This window comes from Saccopteryx leptura, chromosome 3, assembly GCF_036850995.1.
Source record: "Saccopteryx leptura isolate mSacLep1 chromosome 3, mSacLep1_pri_phased_curated, whole genome shotgun sequence".
NCBI lineage: Eukaryota > Metazoa > Chordata > Mammalia > Chiroptera > Emballonuridae > Saccopteryx > Saccopteryx leptura.
In genome coordinates, this window is record NC_089505.1 from 50,390,987 (window position 1) to 50,409,502 (window position 18,516).

An 18,516-nucleotide genomic window follows, 5' to 3' on the forward strand; every position below is an offset into this window, starting at 1 on the left:
GGAGATAATTGAAGGTTCTTATTTATCAAAATAAGATCTGCCCAACAAGATGAATTAATTGTTCTAACTTAGGCTTGTCAATTGGTCAAAGATCACGTAGCCAACATTAACACTGATAGTAGCTATGCCTTTGGTGTAGCTCAGAAACATAGAATGTTGTGGAACCAGTGAGGCTTCTTAACCTTCTCAGGGTAGCCCATAAAGAATGGAAAATAGATGGCAGAATTATTAGATGCCATACAGAAATTTAAACAATTAGCAATTATCAAAATCCCAGGACAGGGCCCTGGCCAGTTGGCTCAGTGGTAGAGCGGCGGCCTGGCGTGCAGAAGTCCCAGGTTCAATTCCCGGCCAGGGCACACAGGAGAAGTGTCCATCTGCTTCTCCACCCCTCCCCCTCTCCTTCCTCTCTGTCTCTCTCTTCCCCTCCCGCAGCCAAGGCTCCATTGGAGCAAAGATGGCCCGGGCGCTGGGGATGGCTCCTTGGCCTCTGCCCCAGGCACTAGAGTGGCTCTGGTCACAACAGAGCGATGCCCTGGAGGGGCAGAGCATCACCCCCTGGTGGGCAGAGCATCGCCCCTTGGTGGGCGTGCTGGGTGGATCCCGGTCGGGTGCATGCGGGAGTCTGTCTGACTGTCTCTCCCCATTTCCAGCTTCAGAAAAATAAAAAAAATAAAAAACTCAGGACATTCCAATGCTGCCACCATGGAAACAAAAGAAAATTATTTAGCTGATGCTGCAGCTGGACAGACAACATTAAATAGCCAAATTATTCAGACCCAGGAATGCTCCTTGCTTCTTATTAAATCAATAAAAGATTCTCTCTCACAGTTCCAATGGTCAGCTGCAGAAAAAAAGGGGGGATATGGCTACAAAAAGGGGCAAACTTTGTCACTGACAAATAGATATGGTCCAATCAGAAATCATTCTTACCTGTAGGGACTCAATTATATATGCTTTAATATGTACTTGACCTAACACATTGGGGTCCTAAAAAGATGACTTTACAGAATAAACAATATTACTGTTACTGTAGCTCATAGCAAATGTGTTTGCTATACATTTGTAGTGTATAGCAAATGTTCTGTCTAAAATAGAACCCTGGAAAATCACTCCCTGGGTCCCAAAGACATTTCTCACTTCCTTTAGATCCATTTGAGGTATGGTGATTGGATTTTACCCCAATGACACCATTGCAAATATAAATATGTCTTATTTATTACTTGTGTGGGTTGAGGTATTACCTTGCCAGAGAACAACAACCTTAACAGTAGGTAAATTATTATTGAAGAAAAGTTGATTTTTCAAAAAAGTTTCCCAATTGGGGAATTCCCTCTGAGTTAGTAAATGAGGGACTTTTTTTATTGGACAAATAATGCAACCCATTTGTAATATTTGACCAATTCTACAGCATTTTATTGTGTCTATCACTCCAGTCCTCTGGATTGGTGCAATATACAAATGGTACAAAAAAACTCAGCTAGGAGTCCTGGCTGGATAGCTCAGTTGATTAGAGAATTGCCCCAAAATGCCAAGGTTGTAGGTTCCATCCTTGGTCAGGGTACATACACGGATCAACCAATAAATGCATAAATAAGTGGAATAACAAATCAATCTCTCTCTCTCTCCTCTCTTTAAAATCAATAAATAAAATAACTAGGTAAATTTACAGAAACTTTCGATTTCCTTTGCCCAGAACCTCTCCTTATACTGCTCTTCAAACAGAAATCTACTTCTTTTGGTAAACATCACCTTTCGTTTTACAAAATAGTCATTGGCTGCCCTACGAATCTGGAAGAAGGGACATATGAATCACCTTTACTAAAAAGAGACATTCTACATTACTATCATTAACTAGCTTATAGGGACTAATAAATTAGTGACATTCATTTCACAAGTGCACTTCCGGGAAACAAAGACCCCAGTTTACAACCAGGAGAGTTTTGTACATTGGAAAAGATATTAATTAAAGACTCTCTCCAACATTATTGAAAAGGACCTTATCAAATGGTTAACATCAAAATGGATGTCCTCCCCTGTTTCTAACACCTGCCTCCATCTACAGTGGAGATCAAAGACTTCTCAGGGATGAGAAGCCACAGACATCAGAAAGAGACAACTATCCCAAGACATCGACAAGACCTGTACACCTACAAATTGAAGTTAAATTTTATTAGCTTATTGCAGTGGTTCTCAAACTTTATGAAGTCGGGGCGCATTTAAAATCCTACAAATACGTACTACATACTAATTTCTAAGAAATGTTATAATAATTAAGTCAAATATTAAAGAAAAATATAAAGTCCAAGTGTGCTTTTATGGTAATTAAATGAAATAAATACTACAAAATTAAATTTATTCTGACATTAAAAAACATTTTTAGCCTGATCTGTGGTGGCGCAGTGGATAAAGCATCGACCTGGAAATGCTGAGATCGCGGGTTCAAAACCCTGGGCTTGCCTGGTCAAGGCACATATGGGAGTTGATGCTTCCAGCTCCTCCTCCCTTCTCTCTCTCTCTCTCTCTCTCTCTCTCTCCTCTCTAAAATGAATAAATAAATTTAAAAAATTTAAAAAAAAAAACATTTTTATGTTACATTTTTTGAGTTATGCTTTTTAGAATTCATAAAAAAAGAGGGATTAAAAAATTAAAAAACAACAAAAAAGTTATCTTTTTTATATATATCAATAGATACAATCTTAGAAAAATTTAGTAAATTCGGCAGGTCCTGGCACGAATGTGTTAAGTTTTTTCATTCTTGTGTTTATGAGAAACATGAGGCTGATGTGTCCTAGGAATTTCTTCAATGTTTGGGCATTTATTTAAATGCAAACTCTCATTTTCTCCTCAATACATTGAAGAATTCCTCTCTTTTTACTCTTAATTGTGTTGAGGTTAGAAAATCCTAATTTACATAAATAGGAAGTTGAAAAGTGTAGTAAAATGTTCAAAACTTTTTAAGATATTGCCACATATTCTTCTTTTATAGAAATCCAAAAGGCTTCAAGAGAATTCCTTATGTTTAATCATCAATCCACGATCAGTGGATATAGCTGCCAATTCTTCTTCTTCTGTTAATGTTAAACCAAAATCACTTGAAGTTTCCATGAATGGGTTTCTGATCCAATTGTATGGTTCAGAGTTAAGAGATAGAAAATGCTATAAATTAAATTCTGCCTGTCAGCCTTCAAGTCCTATTTTATTTACACTTAACTTTTGCTCACTTCCAGAATCGAATTCTTCAATATCATGCTTCTTTTTGAGAAATCTATTCATTTTATTTGGGTGTACTTATCTAAAAATAATATAATGATGTGTTAATAATAAATATAATAATGATGTGTTAACAAAAAGAGGTATTTTCATAATGAAATCACATAATAGAGTAACTATATATTTTTTTATATTTATTTTTATATTTGGGCACATGCCGCGAACCAGCACAGCTAGTAATTCCAGGTCCTGAGTGAGAACAGTGTGGAATTAAGAAAATAACATGGAATTAAGAAAATACGGGGTCAGGAGGGCTCTGTAATTGCTGCTGGCAAGAACAAAGTGCTCCCAAAAACCGCATCTTTATTTATAGGGCAAAGTGAGGCCATTAGCAAATCTTAACTTTACACCACACAAAGGATAGAAGAAACTTGCCTCCAGTCTTTCCAGGGAACATGGTGGGTAGTGTAAACAATCCAGCACCACAGTTTAACAGCCTTTTGCAACCTAATCAGGCAAGTGAGGTGAGGGGTTGGGCAGACTGTCAGCTTACAGCCAATTCCCCACACCTCTGTCCCCTAAAAATCTAAACTCCAAAAACCCTGTTGGTCTTTTGGTCTCCAACAGGCACATATTTCTCTGGAATACCATAGGGCGCACCTGGAAATCTTCTAGGGCACACTTTAAGAATCACTGGCTTATTGGCTTTACCTGTCTGCTAATATTAATCATAACAATATGGTTAAACCTGTTCTTTAGACTTTTCTCAAAACTTGTGTATATGGCCCAAATGTTAATAATTGTTGAAGGTATATAAGATAACTTTTGCATTATCAATAATGCTCTCTGTATGGTTTCTCTTTTGAAATTTAGAATAAATTTTATTGCAAAAGGAAGGAAAGTGATATGTATATTTTTAAGAGAACTTAAATATATTTTGTTTTAATAAGTTGGTTATTTATGAATGAGTAAATAGAGACAAAGAAAAAGAGAAGTTTTAGATAGTGGAAAAGAAATATTGAGAAAGGAATTTTATGTATAAACACTAGAACCCACTTATGGGAGTGTACTTATTCCCTCTAACCCAACAAGGACTACTAACAGTATTAATTCAGATAGAAGCTGAAGTGGCTATAAAAACATGGCTTCCTATAACTACTTCTGAGGCACAGGAAATGTACTTATAAAACTCTTACTGTCCTCCTGGCCTCTGGAATTTTTAGATAATTGTAATTTACAGTATTATGTTCTTACAGCCTTGGCCCTGGTTAAATCATAAGGTTACAACTTCCACTTGCACAACTGCTGGAAATTGTGGTAGGCAGTTAGATAGGCATAAGCAGAGCAAGAGCCATGGGCCAGGTACAGAAGGTCACTAAAGTAACAACCACGGGCCAGGCCTCAGCTATGTTTCAGCTCCAGGCCCAGAAAAGCAGCAAAACCAGACAAGTAACTCCACAGCTGACCTTATGACCAATTGCATTGATTAAGGATCCCTGCTCTGACCCTGACCAATTAGTGGAGACCAGACCCTGAAAGAACACACCTGGAGCTGATGAATATACTATTGAGAGCCTCCCCTGGGACCTCCCATAAAGTCTCCACCCTTAAAAGTCTTTAGGTTGGAGGACCCAGCACACACTCCCTCCTGGAAGCCTGCCTTTCCCTCCCCACCCCTTCTTCCCCCGCCAGGTGGCCAGGTGCGTTTTCTTCGCAGGCACCTTTCCTCTTTCCACCTCCCCCTCCTCCCAGATGCATTTCTCTCTTTCTCCTGAGTTCCCCTTCTTTTGACTCTGTAACTTTTTTCCTAAAGCCTATTTCTTCTACCTCTATGATTTTCTAAATAAACTTTCTTATATATTGAGTCTTGATGCTGACTTCTTTCCTAGCCAGAACATAAGTACTGAGGTTGCTGAGTAAATGTCCGGTCTGACCCCACCAGGGCAACACTTAGTGTTGTTTCTGGTCTCACCACTAACAACAGGAATCAGGTTAATAACGGCACTTGGGTGCTTCTAATGGGAAGTACATGGGCAAGAGTAAATGAGAACTCATCTCTTGTCAGATTTTGAAACCTGAAGAGGTGTATAGTGTGCCTTCAAACTAGAAGTAAATGTTATACTACATGCAAGATAGAGAAAAGTGAGACAGACAGCAGAACTTGGATTAAAAATGGCCCAGAGTGTTTTTCTTAATAAAGGCCCATAAGACCTGACTGGCTCCCACTTTTCTGCTTTTTGAGAAAAATTCAGCCTTGCCTTCCATTCAAGGTTACAGTCTTGCTCCATTCCCAATAGTCCATTGTTCAGCAAGTCAAACACTGACTACAACTTCTTAAGAATGAGCCTTCCTAATACCATGGAAATACTATACCACATAATCCAACCCTAAAGTTGGTCATGACCAACAGCAGGAAGTGTGGATGAAAAGGGGGCCACATCCTAAACCAAATAAGCTCAGGGGAGGCCTACATGATGGCCTTATAAACCCAGAGACCTTAAGTAACCACACAAGATGGTCTAAAATTAAAAGTTTCTAGCTAAAAAGCTAGTCATAGGGTATAGTCATGTCCTAGACTGGTATCTTTCTTGACAAAGGTCAATCTTTGCCTTAACTGGGCCTATTGTCTTTTTTTTTTTTTAAGATTTTATTTATTCATTTTAAAGAGGGGAGAGGGGGAGAGAGAAAGAGAGAGAGAGAGAGAGAGAGAGAGAACAAGAAAGAGAAGTGTGGGAGAAGCCGGAAGCATCGACTCCCATATGTGCCTTGACGAGGCAAGCCCAGGGTTTCAAACCTGTGACCTTAGCATTCCAGGTTAATGCTTTACCCACTGTGCCACCACAGGTCAGGCTCTATTGTCTTTTTGAATCTAGATAATTTACTTTTGAATTGTCAAGGTAATTTTCTTTTTCTAGACCCGGCAGGCCACAATCATGCACCAGAGACGAAACCATAGAATTCCTCATTGTTATTGTTACTGTGCTAATTATTAATTATCCTGTACCCACCAATGGAAAAGAATATTTGTCTCTTCACTTTCCTTAACTCTGAGCTACCTAAAGTAAACTACATACAATGGTCTGAAATTAAAACTTTCTAATAAAAGGTATTTCATGGTGGGTAGTAATGTCCTAGGCCGGCATTTTTCCCTAACAAACATCAATCTACCTTAATTGAGCCTGTTGTCTTTTTTGCATCTATAACATACCTAATAACATACCTTTGACATATCCAAGTAATTCCCTTCTTTCCCAGACCTATTGAAGCACAACCATCAATACCAGAGCAGAGACCACCAATCCTCTCATTGTCATGATCATCCTGTTTATTGCTCACTGTTAACTATCCTATACCGGCTTATGTAGAAGTATGTGTCTTCTTGGTTTACTTTTTATCCAATTCCAGGGATTTCCTTGTTTGTTTTCTCCGGCCTCCCTATTCTATGACCAATGGATTTCATGGAACCCCCTTAAGCTTCCCCTCTGATTCTGATGTATAAAACAAGTGGTAAAACTTCTACTTTCCAGAGCATTTTCTCAATCCGTTGAGATTTTGCTTCCTGACAATTATTGTCAGTTTGGCTCAAATAAACTCAAAGCCAATTCTAACATGTTTGGACATTTCTTACATTGACAAAAGTGTAACTTAAAAAAAAAAAAGCAAGTCTCATCTCACTGGGGAGCTTTACTGTTCCAAAATGTATTTAAGTTCACTTAGGGATATTTTAATTTTATTCATGTTTTGGCAAAATTTATGAGCTACAGATCATTTCCTGAAAATAAGACATTTGTATAGTCCCTGCCAACACTGGAGTAAATTTCACTTTTTCAAGCAAAACTATCCAGGCTCACAATTAAGAAAAAAAAAAGTTATTCTAAATGCTACGGAGGGACTTTTCTCCTGCCTTTGGATCTCTGAGAACAATAAAACCACGGTGATCACTCCGGAGAACACCTGAGTGCAGCAGGAGACATTGATCTGGGTGTCACCACTGACCAGCTACAAATTAAGACTTGCCATTACCATCACTCATGTCCCTGTAAGAAACATCCAAACCTGTATCCCTAAGTGAACTTAAATTCATTTTGGAACAGTGAAACTCCCCAGTGAGATGAGACTTGCGTTTAGAAAAGAAAGTTATACTTTTGTCAACATGAGAAACGTCTGGCCCTGGCCGGTTCGCTCAGTGGTAGAGCGTCGGCCTGGCGTGCAGGAGTCCCGGGTTCGATTCCCAGCCAGGGCACACAGGAGAGGTGCCCATCTGCTTCTCCACCCCTCCCCCTCTCCTTCCTCTCTGTCTCTCTCTTCCCCTCCCGCAGCCAAGGCTCCATTGGAGCAAAGTTGGCCCGGGCACTGAGGATGGCTCTATGGCCTCCACCTCAGGTGCTAGAATGGCTCTGGTTGCAACAGAGCAACGCCCCAGATGGGCAGAGCATCGCCCCCTGGTGGGTGTGCCGGGTGGATTCTGGTTGGGCTCATGCGGAGTCTGTCTGACTGCCTCCCCGTTTCCAACTTCAGAAAAATACAAAAAAATTAAAAAATTAAAAAAATTAAAAAAAAAAAAAAAAAAAAGAAACGTCTGAACCTGTAAGAATTTTTTATGTGTCTATTTGAGCCAAACTGACAACAATTGCCAGAAAATAGTCTCAACGGATTGAGAAAAAGCTCTGGAAAGTGGTACATCACAATCAAAGGGGAAGATTTAAAGGGGTTACATGAAATCTATTGGTGATAGATTAGGGAGGCAGGAGAAAGCAAAGCAGTGAAATCTCTAGGGTTGAATAAAAAGTAAAACAGGCTTGTGCTTCACCCAGGCCTCCCCCCTTGTAACCGGCAGCGGCTCCAGTGAGTCGGTGCCAGCGGTTGCCAAGGCCGCCAAGCAGCCGCGTCCCGGGGCTCCCGCCGCTTCCGTAACAATGGGGCCAAAGCACCGCCCCTTCCGGTTTGGAGGCTCAAGCAGTTTTTGACCAAGGTTGCCTTTAACCCCAGAAGTGAGATCTTCCGGGTTCCTCCTTCCTTCAAGATGGCTGCTGCCGCGGAAGACGAGTCTTTGCCGCCACGGCTGACACATCTGTTCGAGGTCAGCAAGCGGCTTCTGGACGAAGTGGAAGAGACGTCCGAGCCCAGCGGCTCCCGGGCGGTCCAAGAGAAGGTGCTGCAAGGACTCTTCCTCCTTAAGACGGCTTCCGAAATGTTATCGCAGCTCGACCTGTTCAGCCAAAATGAAGATTTAGAAGAGATCGCTTCCGCCGACCTGAAGTACATGATGGTGCCTGCATTTCAAGGAGCGTTCTCCATGAAACAAGTCAGCCCCAGCAAGCGTCTAGATCATTTGCAGTGGGCTCGAGAACACTTTTTAAAGTACTTAACTCAGTGCCGACACTATCATGTGGCAGAGTTTGAGTTGCCCAAAACCACGAACAACTCAACTGAAAAAAACACTGCTAGTTCCTCCATGGCCCAGCCTAACCTCGTGGCCATGGCATCTCAAAGACAGGCTAAAATAGAGAGATACAGGGAGAAGAAGGAGATGGAGCGTAGGTTGTCTGCCCTGAAGTCTGCTGTGGAAAATGGTGAGGCAGACGATGAGCATGTCCGTGAGTATTACCTCCTTCACCTTCGAAGGTGGATTGGGATCAGCTTAGAAGAGCTTGACAGCATTGAACAGGAGATAAAGATCCTGAGAGAAAAAGACTCTTCCAAAGAGGCATCAACTTCTCGCTCAACTGATCAGGCCAGGCCTCCATTGAGACCCTTTATTCTCACACGGAATGCAGCCCAAGCCAAAGTATTTGGAGCTGGTTATCCAAGTCTGGCAACTATGACTGTGAATGAGTGGTATGATCAGCATCGGAACTTGGGAGTTTTGCCAGATCAGGGAATAGCCAAGACAACTTCAGAGGCCGAAAGAGAGCAGCAACAGCAGGAAGATAAGGAAGAGGAGGACGAGCAATCACTCCGCCAAGCTCGCCAGTGGGATGACTGGAAGGACACCCACCCCCGGGGCTATGGCAACCGGCAGAACATGGGTTAGTCTTCCCACAACAAGGTGGGACTCGGGGACGCACCTCCTCCCCGCGAAAGAAAAGGGTGCGGTCTTCCTCTCCCTGTTTCCCTGCTGCAGCTCTTCATGAAGGCAAAGATGATTAACCTTGCTTGGCATTCAATAAAGATGAAATGTATATTTGTACCCAATGATGAACCGTTGATTCTTGTTTTGGCATTATCATTATCATGTATTTCAATTTAAGTGGAAAGAAAAGAGTACTGAGAAATGACTCTGTATAATCAATGGCTGTATGGATTCTTAAAAAATAAAGTCCTTTCTATTACAAAAAAAAAAAAAGTAAAACAAATAGACTAGGTGGGTATAGAATAGTGAACAGTGAGCAGTTAACATGATAACAATAACAATAGAACTCTGTGGTCTTTGCTCAGGTGAAGTGATTGCACCCTGAGGGGTCTGGAAAAAAGAAATTACTCTGACATTTCAAAGGTAAATTATCTAAATGCAAAAAGACAATAAACAAGCTCAGTTAAGGCAAAGACTGACTTTTATCCAGAAAGACATCAGCTAGAAACTTTTAATTTCAGACTGTCCTATATGGTTACTTTAGGTCTCTGAGTTTATCAGGCCACCATGTAGGCCTCCCCTGAGCTTGTCAGGTTTAGTATGTGGCTTGTTTTGTTCACACCATCTGTCTCAAAAAATTAAGTAAGTCGGGCAGAGACGCAGCAAATTTCAAACTACCTTTTCCCTCCCTTCCTCTCCCCTTCTCTTGCCCCCAACAGTTCTGGAGACTTCATCTTCTGCCCTAAGAATATCTTGTTTTCAACCTCCTTGTTGTCATCCTCTAGCAGCCACAAATATTGACTGTAGCTTGAAGAAATAACATTATATTATGGAAACAGCTTTTTATTAAGACAGTTGACAACATATTTGCATAGCCTTGTTCTTTAGATTACTATGCCATTTTTAAGGCAGAGAAGGGCTTTGGATAGAAATCTTCATGCTATTGCCTGACAAGGTGGTGGCGCAGTGGATAGAGCATCAGACTGGGATGCAGAAGACCCAGGTTTGAGACCCTGAGGTCGCCAGCTTGAGTGCGGGTTCATCTGGTTTGAGCACAAAGCTCACCAGCTTGGACCCAAGGTCGCTGGCTTGAGCAAGGGGTTACTTGGTCTGCTGAAGGCCCATGGTCAAGGCACATATGAGAAAGCAATCAATGAACAACTAAGGTGTCACAGTGAAAAACTGATGATTGATGCTTCTCATCTCTCTCCATTCCTGTTTGACTGTCCCTATCTATCTCTCTCTCTGTAAAAAAAAAAAATCTTCATGCTATTTTTTTCTTTCTTTCTTTTCTTCTTCTTCTTCTTCTTTTTTTTTTTTTTTTTTTTTTTTTGTGAGAGGAGGGGAAATAGTGAGGCAGACTCCCACATGTGCCCTGACTGGGATCTGCCTGGCAACTCCTTGTGGGGCCAATGCTCAAGTACTGAGCTATTTCTAGCACCTGAGGCCAACGCAGGCCAATGCTCAAACTAATCGAGCTACTGACTGCAGGAGGGGAAGAGGGAGAGAAGGAGGAGAGGGAAGAGAAGAGAAGCAGATGGTTACTTCTTTTGTGTGCCCTGACCAGGAATTGAACCCAGGACGTCCATATGCCAGTCCAACGTTCTATACACTGAGATACCAGCCAGGGCCTCTTTATGCTATTTTTCAAATTTTGTACACTGTGGGAGAAAGGCAAAGCTTTCCATTTTCCATTTTGCAAGTTTAAAAGGATTGGGGAGTATTTTCCCCACCCCATGATTTAATATGACTTTGAAAATTGCCTGTTAACTTTTAACAAGATTTTGATATTATAAAGGCCTAATAATCTCTAAAACAGAAAAAGCAAAATATGGCTAATTAACAAGATTCCTGTCAGGGAATGGCGTGGTATCTTTCCAGGGTCTGGCTCAGCAAAAATGGAAAACTGTACCCATCAACATGGCCAGTTCAGGCCATTAAGCACCACGGTCTTTCTGCAAGTGCAGACTTCCTTTCAAGCTCAAATAGAAGCCCCTGGCATGTTTATAAGCTGGCTGTTTTCCCTGTCTTTCCCTCCCTTTCTCTTTTATAACCCTAACTGTTCTCTTCCATAAGAACTAAGCTGCAGGATAGTAAAAGGATATGATGTCATCTGGGTGGAGAGGGAAAATGTATAACTTCAGTCCCAAATCGTGTAAGTCAAATATGCTGCACAGGAAAAGCAGCTTCGGTGCACCGGCTTTCTCTAAGCCCAGCGCCTTGTTGTTGCAGCCTCCCCCCAGGGATGCACAGCACACGGTAGGGAGGGGAAGAGACCTGACCAAGACTTCACAGCTCTCTTTATCCTCTTTATTGCAGCAGGAACATTGCTCTCCCGAGGTCTAGAGTACTGCTCTGGCTCCCATAACTTACTTCTTGTAAACTGAAGAGAGAGGTAAAAAGAGAACTAATTTTCTCTGCCTTGGACTGTGCAAAATATCTGTCTCTTAGATCATTGCATGATGTGCTGACTCTGAAAACTAATCTAGAAGTATATTCAGAAAATACGACGCTTTTAAAACCTCGGATTTGATTTGATCCTAAAGGAGAAAAGCACAGTTCTCAGGGAGGAAAATATTCAGGGTGCATTCTAATGAAATATACTCTTGCCCGTGTCATTCTTCATCTCCAGCATGCTTCCCAGAGGAGCATCGGCAGAACATGCGGAAATGGCCCGAGTGTATGTATACTTTCAACCCAACAGTTTCATTAATACAATTCTGCCCCACAGAAAAATGGGTACAAGTATACAAGAATATTTGTTGTAGGCCTGATCTGTGGTGGTGCAGTGGATAAAGCGTCGACCTGGGAACACTGAGGTCGCCAGTTCAAAACCCTGGACCTGCCTGGTCAAGGCACATATGGGAGTTGATGCTTCCTGCTCCTCCCCCTTTCTCTCTCTCCTCTCTAAAATGAATAAATAAATAAAAATATTTTTTAAAAAAATAAAAGAAACGGCCCTGGCCGGTTGGCTCAGCGGTAGAGCGTCAGCCTGGCGTGCGGGGGACCCGGGTTCGATTCCCGGCCAGGGCACATAGGAGAAGCACCCATTTGCTTCTCCACCCCTCCCCCTCTCCTTCCTCTCTGTCTCTCTCTTCCCCTCCCGCAGCCAAGGCTCCATTGGAGCAAAGATGGCCCGGGCGCTGGGGATGGCTCCTTGGCCTCTGCCCCAGGCGCTAGAGTGGCTCTGGTCGCGGCAGAGCGACGCCCCGGAGGGGCAAAGCATCACCCCTGGTGGGCGTGCCGGGTGGATCCCGGTCGGGCGCATGCGGGAGTCTGTCTGACTGTCTCTCCCCGTTTCCAGCTTCAGAAAAATAAAAAAAATAAAAAAATAAAAAATAAATAAAAGAAACATTTAAAAAAAAGAATATTCATTGTAATATCAGGTATAATAGAAAAATATGAAGAACTTAAGTGCCCTTCAACCAAGAAACATTTAAATGAATTATGGTAAACCTCTTCCACAGAATATCATGCAGCTGTTTGGAAACAATAAGCAAAATATATATCTATTGAAATGGAATTAAAACTCAAAATATTTCCCCACTGCACTTTATGCTCTGTTGGGACAAGAGCCATGTCTGTTTTCTTACCTTTCTATACCCATGTCCTACCATAGAGCTTGAGCCATAGTAGGTGCTCAATGAATAGTTGTTGAATGAAATGTTGAATTTTAAAAACAGGTTGGAGAATAACAGGTATAATGTGAAAACCAATTACATTTGTTTTATGTATTTATATATTTGTTTAGTATATATGTATATATTTGTATGTGCATAGAAAAAAATTCTGGAAAAATACTCATCAAATTAAAGTAGTTATCTCTGGGTAGTAGATTGGATGGGAAGTAGAGGAAGAGAAGTATATCTGCTTTTATTCTAATTACTTCTGTATTCTTAATTTTTATAAGCATTCATTTCTTGCTAACTTCTCTTATTTCTTGCTTTCTTTCTCTCTTTCTTTCTTTCTTTCTTTCTTTTTTTCTTTCTCTTTTTCTTTCTAAGTGAGAGGAGAGGAGATAGTAAGACAGTCTCCCATTTGTGTTCCACCGGGATCCATGATCCACACAGCAATCCCTGTCTGACACTAAAGTTCGAATCAATTGAGCTATCCTCAGTGCCTGAGGCTGATGCTTGGACCAAGTGAGCTATCCTCAGTGGCTGAGGTGACACTTGAACCAATTAAGCCACCGGCTGCAGGAGGGAAAAAGAAAGAGAAAGGGAAGAGGGAGAAGGATAGCAGATGGGCACATCTCTTGTGTGCCCTGATTAGAAATCAAACCCAGGACATCTATACGCCAGGCTGATGCTCTATCCACTGAGCCACCCGCCTGGGACACTAATTTTAATGTTAATAGAAGATATAAAATCACTAGAGAAAAGGGAAGAAGAATGAAGTACAATAAATTAGCTTCGGCAAAGATCAAGCCCCCATCTACTGAAAGACAATAACGAATGATCGTAAAGTTACATAAAGGAGGAAAAACTAGGGAATCCAACTGTGTGCCTCAATAAAGTAGGAGCCATCGTCATCCTTGAGGGAGAGAGCAGAGCTGGCAGACTGGCTTCTGAGAAAGGTGGAGAAGGCTCAGAACACAGACTTGGTTTTAGAACCACCTTAGAGAGAGACCATTCAGTCTGGCCACTCACTTTACAAAAGGCTTTGCCAAAGAGCACCTAGTATGTGAGTGATAGTGTCAGTGCAGTACAACAGCTTCTAAAAATATGCAAAAATGATTCAAAACATGATGAAGCAATGGGTTGCAGGCAGGCATTTTTGAGGACCTTGACAAGGTTAAAAGGAAGGACCCGTAGTGTAGAGCAGGGGTCCCCAAACTTTTTACACAGGGGGCCAGTTCACTGTTCCTCAGACCGTTGGAGGGCCAGACTATAAAAAAAAACACTATGAACAAATCCCTATGTACACTGCAAATACCTTATTTTAAAGTAAAAAAACAAAACGGAAACAAATACAATATTTAAAATAAAGAACAAGTAAATTTAAATCAACAAACTGACCAGTATTTCAATGGGAACTATGGGCCTGCTTTTGGCTAATGAGATGGTGGTGCCCCTTCCAGAAGTGCAGCGGGGGCCTGATAAATGGCCTCAGGGGGCCGCATGCGGCCCGCGGGCCGTAGTTTGGGGACCCCTGGTGTAGAGTCTGCGAGCTGGAGCAAAGGAAAAGAGAAGTAGGTGCTGAATAGGCAAGCTTGTGGGGGGGATCAGAGGCGGATTTAAGGGCAGGCACACTGGGCGCACGCCCTGGGCCCCGACTTCTGAAGGGCCCTGCAAAACCCCAACTTTACACTTTTTTCTAATGACACCAAGTTTGGTGTCATATGTGCAATTTTAACATTAATAGTACATAATATTTTTTTATTTATTTAAAAATATGGTTAACATGTATTTTTATTTTCCCTGTCTCTCTCTCTCTCTTTTTTTTTAAGGGGCCCAATATTTTTTTTCTGCACCCGAGGCCTCAACCCACCTAATCTGCCTCTGGGGGGGATAGTGATGAGTCCTGAAGCAAAAAGCATTTCATAACAATAAATAAATAAACAGAATGAGGAGCTGGAACTTGTCAGTTAATGAGAAAAATTCTGAGTTTAGAAAAATGGCAGCAAAATGGGAGACTGTTGCACTGATGATTGACAGATTGGCCTTTAGACTGACTGACTTAAATGAATGACAGGCCACTAGGTTGCTCCACTTTCATCTGAAGAATCATAGCTATGCTAATGCTATGATTAGGGAAGTGGATGGAAGTGGTGCTCCAATGTAAAGGCAGTACCACTGGCTTAATAAAGCACGAAATAACGTCTTTGAATCAAAATGTCTGCTGGTTTCCAGTCTCGTCGGCATGAATCCTGACTTGCTACTTTGAGCAAGTTTAGCTATAGTCTCAGCCCTCCATTAATGTGATGGCTGATTAATGCTAAACATCCTGGCAGTTGTTTCTGGAATAGAGGCTCAGCCCCTTGACCAGCCTATTGGACACCCTGCTGATAGTGTGCCTTCTGCCCAGCTCAAACTGGCTCCTCCCAGACTGATGTCCTGCCACAATGGTTAGCCATGATGCATTAATGGGCTTGCCAGGGTGGCAGGCGGACCACAGCATTATCGTATTGTCCAAGAAGAGATCCAAGCCAACTGTTTAAGTTATTAAGAGCAGTAGAGCTAGAGAGACGGAAGGCACAGGTAATGTTCTTCTGATCTTTCTGTGATTGTTTTGTGTGTTAATGATCCTGGCCTTTTGCTTTTTATTTTTAGATTTCTTTTGCTTTTATAGTTTATCCACATGTCTGTATTACATGTAGATCAGAAGGTTGAGTTTGCCTGTCTGTGTCCAGCTTTGGTCAGATGTGCTACTCAAAGCTACCTAATAGGCTCAGATGCATTGCTGTTTTATCAGGTTAAATAAGAACATTTTTATGAAGACTGAGTTTTACTTAGTCTATATAATAGATTACATAAAATCTGTAAGTAAATAAGGAATCCACAGCCCAAATTTCATAATGCTAATTCCCCATGTTCCTCAGCAGCCTGCACACAGTCAGACGCTCCTTGCTCTACTCAGTTCAGTCTGGCTTGTGTCAGCCCTTGGCCTCGGGCTTACGAACTTCACATACATCTTGTGGTTTTTGCTCTTTTGCTTTTCACCAATTGTGTTTATACATTTTGCATTTTCACAAAGAGCAAAGATAAAATAATTCACAGCTGAGAAAAAATAGGGGCTAGTGGAATTCAAGTTTTTATTTTTTATTTTTTTATTTTTTTTACAGGGACAGAGAGAGAGAGTCAGAGAGAGGGATAGATAGGGACAGACAGACAGGAACGGAGAGAGATGAGAAGCATCAATCATCAGTTTTTCGTTGCGACACCTTAGTTGTTCATTGATTGCTTTCTCACACATGCCTTGACCGTGGGCCTTCAGCAGACTGAGTGACCCCTTGCTCAAGCCAACAACCTTGGGTCCAAGCTGGTGAGCACTTTGCTCAAGCCAGATGAGCCCACGCTCAAACTTACGACCTCGGGGTCTCGAACCCAGGTCCTCCACATCCCAGTCCAACGCTCTATCCACTGGGCCACCGCCTGCTCAGGTGGAATTCAAGTTTTTAAATATTATAACACAATAAACCTTTTTTGAATGGTCCTGCAAGTGACTTAAGGGCTAGGAGCCACTACCCTTCTCAGCCATTAAAGTCACATTTTCCTGTTGCTATGACATTTGCCGGGTCTTTTCCCATCTCCAGCACTCTATGACTTGATGGACTATTGTTCTAGGAAGGGCCAGTGAAGGGCTGTATAATAGGGTGAATCAAGGACAAGAGACATTTCCAAATTCTTTTCCTTTGTGGTCTCCAGCTGCATTTTTTTTCCCCTGGGCTACAGTTTGTTTTCTGGCAGAGTTTAAAAATAGTAACTCAATTTATCTTCCTTTTGTGGCATTTGATTTGTTACATGACAACTCCACAGGTTTTTCTTAAACACCTAAAATTTAGCTTCAGGCAAAAATGACCAGATCCTAGGCTTAATTATTCCAGCAGGGAAGGGCCTGGAATAGTCCTCACGGTGCTGCTTCCTAAACCTGCTCCTGGCTATGGCCAGGACAGTCAGTGTCTGGGATTCTTTCTTTCCTAGAACATGAAAGCCATGAAGCTGAATGGGATGCTAGGCTCATCTTCTCTCACTTTTCACTTTACAGAGGGAAAGTGTGAAGGCCAGAGAGCTTAAGAGACTAGCTCGAGGCTGTGACTAGTGAGGGGCAGCCCGGGATAAGAACATCAGATGTCCTTTTCTCCCTGTGCTCTTTCCTGGGACCTCCATGGAGCCCGTGGTCATCACTCATCTTAATACCAGGTTAAAAATCACACTAGACCTTTCCCAAAGGCTATCCAACTGTATTAAGTGCAGAAATGTCCTAAGGCCCCTCTTCAGTAGCCAGCTGTAAGAAATGCTTATTTCAAGGTCTTTGATACATAGCCGTGTTCACCCAAGAGACTTCTTCTCTTAGAATACAAGCCTGAGTCATTGCAAGCCTAGTTCTTAACTTGTCTGTGCTCAGGTACTCTTAGTCGATAGAAAAAGCCTTCATTTTTTACTCAGCTGTTTAGCAAATTGAATGTCTCCTTCCAAATTTGCTACTTCTTTCCTCCTATCCCTTAATCAATTTTTGTCATGTTTTTTTTTTTATTTTCTAACAAATATTAATTTAAGAATAAAGTAAGTAAATTGTTTCTAAAAATCTGATAGACAGTGCTCGCTTCGGCAGCACATATACTAAAATTGGAACGATACAGAGAAGATTAGCATGGCCCCTGCGCAAGGATGACACGCAAATTCGTGAAGCGTTCCATATTTAAAAAAAAAAAATCTGATAGACAGCAATCTTGAATGCTGCTCTTTTTATGTCCTTGAAGCTCAACTATGTCTTAATTTGGGTTATACAAGTAAAAATGTCACAGACTTCACAAGCCACGTAAATGGGAAGAGATCACACCAGGCTGAGAATGCGAAGATCAGCCTTTGGGTTGTGGTCTGCTACTTACTGATGTTCCTGTCTCTCTGAGCTTCAGCCTGCACGATGATGCTCACCCCACGGAGTTGTCAGGAGAATTATTTGGGACAGTGTAAGTGACAGCATAGGCATATTCAAAGAAATGAGAAATGAAGACTAATGTAAAATGCCAGTGTACTAACAACCTGTAGTAACAATGGAGTCTGAATTTGTGTGCCTGAGAATACCAGATAGGAAATTGTCCCCTAAATTATGATCTAGTCCCATAATCTCACTTCCAGGTACTAATTCCTCGCAAGTTTTACTAGGTCTGAGTGTACAAATGAAAATTGAAATAAAGAACTGAGTCAGTCAAATACATGATTCAAAGTAAAATCACTTTGGACCAAAAGAGTCAGGTAATTAGGGACAGAGTAGGGAGAGCTGTGAATTATCTGAATGGTGCTAAGGGTTAAGATGGGACCAGTAGAAAAGGTTCAGTGTTCTTAGATTGATAATGAGACCATAACTGCCTCCATGAGAAATGTTAAGAGCTATTAAATACTATGTTGATAGTAAAGCATCTGCAATTACATTATTGCTCTGAATATTAAAATGACTGAAAGAAACGTGAAAAGTACTTACTGGATTATGCCCTGGATAGCAGAGAATTCCATTAACTTTACAATCATTAACTTATCTCTCTGTCTTCTAGTTTTCTCCAGAACATA

At 41.6% G+C, this 18,516-nt stretch overlaps 1 non-coding gene and 1 pseudogene across 1 annotated transcript; both read left to right on the forward strand.

The window, feature by feature from the left end:
* Positions 1–8,229: 8,229 nt before the first annotated feature.
* Positions 8,230–9,379, forward strand: LOC136397268 (immunoglobulin-binding protein 1 pseudogene; annotated as a pseudogene).
* Positions 9,380–17,544: 8,165 nt separating this feature from the next.
* Positions 17,545–17,651, forward strand: LOC136401867 (U6 spliceosomal RNA). The gene has a single exon (XR_010750793.1). It is a non-coding gene; the product is annotated as a U6 spliceosomal RNA (small nuclear RNA).
* The last annotated feature ends 865 nt before the right edge of the window (positions 17,652–18,516 follow it).